The sequence below is a fragment of the Macrobrachium nipponense genome, chromosome 34, assembly GCF_015104395.2.
Source record: "Macrobrachium nipponense isolate FS-2020 chromosome 34, ASM1510439v2, whole genome shotgun sequence".
Taxonomy (NCBI): domain Eukaryota; kingdom Metazoa; phylum Arthropoda; class Malacostraca; order Decapoda; family Palaemonidae; genus Macrobrachium; species Macrobrachium nipponense.
Genome location: NC_061095.1, coordinates 52,504,997 through 52,512,496, shown reverse-complemented (window position 1 = coordinate 52,512,496; position 7,500 = coordinate 52,504,997).

Below are 7,500 nucleotides of genomic sequence, written 5' to 3'. Positions count from 1 at the left end.
ACTTTAAGAGAGAAAAAAAAAAGGTGATTTCTATGTATATAGATATCTTGACCTTTGAAAGTTCTTATATAAACGTAAAAAAAAGTCTGTTTGACAGCATCAGTTGATCATCTTGTGAGACATCATGGAAATTCGTTCTCGTCTCTTTCGTAAAGAGGGGGGGGGGGGGGGCTTTCATTATCGCACAATGAACATAATGAACTTTGCTATCTTGGAGTAACTATCACTTGCTTGACTGTTGAAACGACGTAGATGGGTTGGTGTGGCTCTCTCTCTCTCTCTCCCCCTCTCTCTCTCTCTCTCTCTCTCTCTCTCTCTCTCCAATTCTCTTCAGTAATGTTCTTAATAATCAAGGCAGAAGTTTATGTCAAATATCCACTGTAGTAATTTCACCTTTTACGAGACTTTAATTTTCGAAATATTGTGAATATTATAAGTCGTAAAAGAGTAATGGATGAAACCCATATTTCACTGCAAATGGCTAAATGACACTTACCAGTTGCTCTGTGAGCAAGAGTCCGTGCTGGAATAGAACCGACTTAATAGAAACAGTAACAACAGCAACAACAACACACTCAACAGGTGCGATATTCTGCTCAAAAGAAGAATTTAGTAAACCTGAATTGCTCCACATCTGATTCCCTCAGTCTGATCCACATCCCTTTGGGAATCATCGACAGTGATTGGTGTGTTGTGTGGTTATTAGTTGTGGTATGAGATGAAGTTTCATAGGTGAGGTGATGTGTTGTGGGGTGAGGTTATTTGTTGTGTGGTGCGATGAAGTTTTGTAGGGTGAGGTTATTTGTTGTTGTGTGAGATGAAGTTTCATAGGGTGAGGTGAGGTGTTGTGGAGTGAGGTTATTTGTTGTGGGGTGAGAGAATGTTTTCTAGGGTGAGGTGATGTGTTTTGGGATGAAGTTATTTGTTGTGGGGTGAGATGAAGTTTCGTAGGGTGTGTGATGTGTTGTGGGGTGGAGGTAAGGTTGGAGAAAGAAACACTTTCTACGTCAGAATGCAAGAGAAAAGAATTGCAATGAGTGAGTTTAAGGGGAGGAGGGTAGGGTGAGCTTAAGGGAGGTAGGGTGAGCTTAAGGGAGGTAGGGTGAGGTAAGGGGTAGGGGTGAAGGGATAGGAGGGTGAGGTAAAGGGAGGCAGGGTGAGGAGAGGTGAGGTAAGGGAGTGGGGGTGAAGTAGGGTGAGGGGACGGGAGGTGAGGTAAGGAGAGGTATGGTTAGGGGGACGGGGGGGAGGGGAGGTGAGGTAAGGGGGTTAGGGTGAGGTCACAAGAGGTGACTTAGGGTGAGTTAAGAGGAGGTGAGGTAGGGTGATGTGGGGTGAGAGGAGAGAAGCTTCCGACGTCAGAATGTAATTAAATAAAAAAAAAGAGAAAAAAAACAAAGACCAAATGTTTGAAATGATACTACAGGTCTCGTTAGCAGCAATCGTTGATGATGATATCGTGTTGTTGACATGAAATGTCGCCTAATGGATTGGTAATAATACGAACCGTTTTGTTCAATAACAGTTTTTGTTTGTATTTTTTTAGTAAGGGAGAAAACATAATTATCGAAGGCTCCCGACAAAAGAATTCGAATTAGTTGTGTTTACCTTTAACGGATAGCTTTTGCATTTGCACATTCTTCTTCTTCTTCTTCTTCTTCTTCTTCTTCCTTTCACAAGTACGGGTTTTATTCTTTGTAATTACTTTAAGCTCACTTAAAACCAGTACTAGCAATATTAGTTACTAATTATATATCTATCAATTAACGTTCGTATCTCATCTATATTTTGATAACCAGTTATATATATATTATATATATATATATATATATATATATATATATATATATATATATATATATATATATATATACATATAATTTATGGTAAGAATCACGGCCATATAATTGACCTTTATCAGACCGGATGTTGACGAAAATGACAACAGAGGAACTTGTGGGGATTTTACTAAACGTTTTTCTCATAACTATAATCATTTTGGCCCAAGTTCAAAGACTCGCCATTAAATATTGTAATTTTTCTTTAGTATAAACACCACATATTTTTCTTCCATTTTTTGTTTAGTCAGACAGAATTTATCAGCTAAAAATTTTTATCTTCTGATAAAAATATTTGCAAAGGTTTGGAAAATAACTTAGCAAAAAATGTTCTTCACAAAAAATACTTCATCTTCTAACGTCAAATCACGAAGATTCTTTCTCAGCCTCAAAAAGGTCAATTGTGCGTGGTTTGTATATATGTGTGTGTGTGTGTGTGAGAGAGAGAGAGAGAGAGAGAGAGAGAGAGAGAGAGAGAGAGAGAGAGAGAGAGAGATAGCTGCGAAATATCTCCAGTCGACATTAGAGGAGGAGAAAGTGACAAGCTGTATATTGTGTAATGGTTTGGTCATTCTAAGGAAGAGCTCCATATAGAGATATTGCTAAATAATGAAATGTTTTGACTGAAAAGATTGTATTGATGCAGTACAGGTGACATAACCCCGATAAATTTACAGAAATAATGGCTCTGATAAAGCATTTGAAATACGGAATGTCTGACAAGCTTCAACAATGCGATCCCAGTTGACTCTGGATTTCAGCCAGACTTTTTTTCCTATCAGTCTCTTTAAGAGTATACTGATTGGCAGCTCTGTCCATCTCAGTGGCACAGTAGTCGGAAGTGCCTATATATTCACATACCTTGGACTTCACAGTAGCTGGAACATCTGTGAATATCAGGAATATCTATGTGGGTTCCTCAAGTAGCTGGACACAATCGGAGGGTACACAGACCTCAATTCAGAATTGTCTATAGTGTTCGTTTCTTTACGAATTAAAAGAAGTTTCTCATACACATATACATAAAGATATATATACTTATACACACGCACACACCAATCAAACTTCAAGGATGATCAAATCAAGAGAAGGAAAAATCCATCTAGTAAGGCTACTATTTCCCCTTGATACAATGTACCCTCCAAGGCCTCCTGCTACCTCCAATCACCGCCAGGAAGAGGAGCAGAAGCCTTCAAGCATCAAAATTTAATCTCGGTTCGCCCTGTCGACTCAAGCAAGACGAATCTGATGTCCTCGATTTACTCGAAAAGAGGTTAGGCCCTCAAACACCCAAATTCCTTCTCAACCTGGCTGTAATTTAGACAAGAGTATCATACGAGATGTTCTTATGTCCTTTCTCAACTCTGAGACTTCATTCCTACTCTGGGAAAGGAGAAGAGGCGCTCCTGAGGAAATTGGATTGAGCAACGACGCCCAGAGAATCCCTACCTCTGATGAATAAACGGATTTGCTCTCTGACTCGGTCTAAAAGGAGCAGTGCCTGATGGTTTTCCTCAATGGTAAATGTGCCTTACTGTTTTATAGTAGTAGAGGAACGTTGAAAGGTTATCTGGTATTTCTAAGACATAACATAAAAGGTAAAGTTTGCGATTGATCAACCTATTTGGTGGCCTATTCTAAACCTAATTTAAATAATAAAAAATTACAGTGTTAGCAGTGTCCCTTCGGGCCCTAACTGCACCCACTCTTGAGCCTTTTACTTTACCTCTTTCCCTGCTTTCCATCCTCAATATTTCTGTCCAACTTCTCTAACTATGACTTGTCAATGCAACTGGGGGGTTCCTCCCAGTTCTTCCTTTAGATCCTTGTACTAAATCTCCTTTATTTCCTGAATCTTTTATGCTGTCCAACTACTCCAACTCTCTCTTTTATATATCTTAAGAGCTGAATGGTCGAAAGTGCCCCAGTGCTTTGCTTGACACCATAAATTTCATAAAATTTGATAAAAGAAAAAAATACATTTCCTGATTCGTGCAGCCTATGAAGTCGAATATAAATTATATGAATAAATGCAATATTTTCTTAAGAATTCGCCTTAAAACCCCATTCCTCTGACAGTAAGAATATATCAGGTATTAACCGAGATGAGATGAAACTGTGACCAAGATGACAGTACATGAATTGCTCTTTTTTTATTCATGAGGTGGGATTTGAGATGGAATATGAGATCACAAAAAATAAAATTTCAATAAATTTACGTAACCACCCAAATATTCAACTTTTACCAATCTTAAAAAAACGTGTTTAGACATAAAAGTCGTCTCCGGCTATGGGCTTTGTACATAGTTTGAATTTAGACCAAATTTTATTAATGGAAATATGTAAAATAAAAAGAAAATGGACTGACAACCAGAGTATGAATGAAGACCTCACTTTCGAGAACCTTGCCTTAGACTCAGTCTCTCTCTCTCTCTCTCTCTCTCTCTCTCTCTCTCTCTCTCTCTCTCTCTCTCTCTTCTTCTTCTTCTTCTTCTTCTTTAGATAAAAGGAAGAAGACACTTGATCACTGACATTGAGAGAATGTGGAATTGAGGAGATTCGAAAGGATCGTTTATTATAATTATCTTCTTCCTCTTCTCTCTCAATCGTCTATCAAAGATCTTTTTCTCTCTTTTATTATCCCGGGAATTTCTTTTCATCGGCTTCGTTTCAGGTGAAAACTCTTTCATGTTTATGGTTTCGCTTTTTTTCTTTAATACGATTTCTGGACTTTGGAAATATAATACAATCTTTTTTGACAAGTGCTTCGTTTAAACAAATGAGTCAGCCTATAAAAAGTGGGTATGGGTGAGTGAGGGAATGAATGAATGAATAAGTGAGTGAGTAAGTGAGTGAATGAATGAGGGTAGGAATGAGTGAGGATAGGAATGCGCGAGTGAGGGAGGGAATGAGTAAGTGAGGGTGGAAATGAGTGAGTGACAGAGTGAGTAAAGGAATGAGTGAGTGAGCGAGCAAGGGAGGGAATGAGTAAGTGAATGAGTGAGTGAGGGATTGATTGAATAAGTGAGTGAGTGAGTGAGGGAGGGAATGAGTGATTGAGCGAGTAAGGGAGGGAATGAGTAAGTGTGAGTGAGGGAGGGAATGAGTAATTGAGCGAGGGAGGGAACGAATGAATGAATGAGAGAGAGATTGAATGAGTGAGGGAGGGAGGGTATAATAGAGTGAATGATTGAGTGAGTGAGGGAGAAAATAATTGCGCGAGTGAGTGAGGGAGGAAGGGAATAAGTGATGGAATGAGTGAGTGAGGGAGTAGGTGAGTGATTGGGTAAGTGAGTGAGTGAGAGGTGAGGGAGTGAATGAGGGAGTGACTGAGGGAATGTAGGGAATGTAGGAGTGAGTGAGGGAGTACAGTGAGTGAATGGGTGAGAATTTCAGTCTCGAATGTTGCAAGAGCGATCGTCCTTTGCACTGATTTGGGGCCAGGAAGTTTTTGTTCCGTAACTATTCATCAACTTTGTTTGGCCAACTTATCGAAGTTTTTCTTGCGAATTCGCGCTGAAGTTGCTGATGATGTAATAAAGTAACAGCCTCTCTCTCTCTCTCTCTCTCTCTCTCTCTCTCTCTCTCTCTCTCTCTCTCTGCATAAAAGCCTAGAGTTTTGCAAGTTGCTGAACTTGCAGATTTTCCCTGTCGCTCCAATCACCTTTTTCTCACTTCCGCAGACACTGGAAGGCAACTGATCAGGAGAAGCTTTCAATCTCGTGCTTTTTAAAGGATGCTTTCTATGTTTCAGAGAAGAAATTCATTCACGTCTTGCAACTCTGCATTTCGAAAAGTATTGCTGCAATATTCTTTTAAAAAGAATATTACCACCTTTCGCCTTTGTATTTCGGTGAATATTACTGCATTCTTCAAAAGACTATTGCCAACTTTGTCTTCGTATTTCGAGAAGTACCGTTGCAATATTCTAAAAAAAGGAAATTCCCAGTTTCGTCTGTTTTGTTAAATAAAAGAGCATCAAGAAATGAAGAATCTAGACTCTTATGATCACTTCCCAGATATCGTATAGTTAAAGACAGCTTTATTTTAGACGAAATAAAACGCCACAATAAAACCCCATCGAAATTTCCTGATATTTTTATTTTTAAATAAACAAGCGAGATGTTTTATTCCTGTACATCTGTACTTAATGCATAAATGTGCATCTGTATGTATTGTAAAGCAGACGAATCTTGGATAACGCAAAAAGAAATTTTAAAAAATATATGAATAATTAAAACATAGTCAAACAGGAAAACGAAATCTGTAAAGGGTCTGAAAATATAATAAGCTGAGAAATGTGAAGTGAATAGAATGGTATACATACGTATGCCATGCATATATATATATATATATATATATATATATATAATATATATATATATATATATATATCATATATATATATATATATATATATATATATATATATTATATATATATATATATATATATATATATATATATTATTATTATTATTATTATTATTATATATTGCTACTTTCAAAATGCATGTTTCCCCTCTGAAATGTCATGTAGAATTTTGCAACATTTTTTCAGATTCCAAGATAGCTTAGAATAGGATGTTTTAAAATGTGTGTTCAGATTTCGCATTACATGTTGTAAAAGAATATATATATTAACGTAGAACGTAAAAAGAGAGAGAGTTTTCTTTGTCCATTGGAAACTACGAATGTTTAACTTTTATGTCGACACTTTAAGATTGGAGGGTCTGCGAGATCTGTTTGCTTTCCTAAATCTGTCAACGCATGTGATAGTGAGAGAATTGAGTCTTGCGTTGTTATCAAAACATGTCAATCTTAATTGTTGCTCATCCTCCGTTTCGATCGAGTAGAGTACGTTTTTTTTTTTTTAACAGACTCGTCTTGTACACGTATGTCTTTGATCAAAGCCACGTGCATATTGCACATTTCTTTATGAAGATTGCATCAGATTTCAAAGCTTACTGGAAGCATTCGTGACAAGAAAGTTTTGTATCATATCTGCCCTGTCCAGCTTTTCCGTAAAGGAAGAGATTTTATTACATCCTAGAACCTCGAGGCGGTTAGATCTCTCTCTCTCTCTCTCTCTCTCTCTCTCTCTCTCTCTCTCTCTCTCTCTCTCTCACTTGACATCATTGAGATTATATTAACGTAATGTAAGTTGGTCACTCGTAACTTGTGAGAATTTCATATTTGATATTTCTTAGAGTTAGTTTAGTGTTATTTAGTTTTTTTTGTGTGGAATCTGAAAAGACATTATTTCATAACGGCGCCTGGTTTTTGTGAGTGTGAATCAAGACTGCAGCAAATTAAGAAGTTGGTATACCAAAAAGGTAAAGTGTGTTATATTTTTATTATAACTAAAAGTTAATGGGAAAAGTGTTTGGTTAATTAATAACAAATAGTGGATAGGGAGTGTGGTTAACTAATAATTGATAGGAACTGTGGTTAACTAATAACAGATGGTTATGAAGGTTTGGTAAAAACTGATGGTTATAATGTTTTGAATGAAAAAGATTTACACTTTTACACATTGCGTATTTTTGTGTTTGTGATTGTTCCATTGTTTGTGCACTATTTCATTTTCTTATTGAAGTGTGTCTTTTTATTTTATATTTCATTTTACATTCACAATTTAATTGACTTAGTTGTTTTCATTG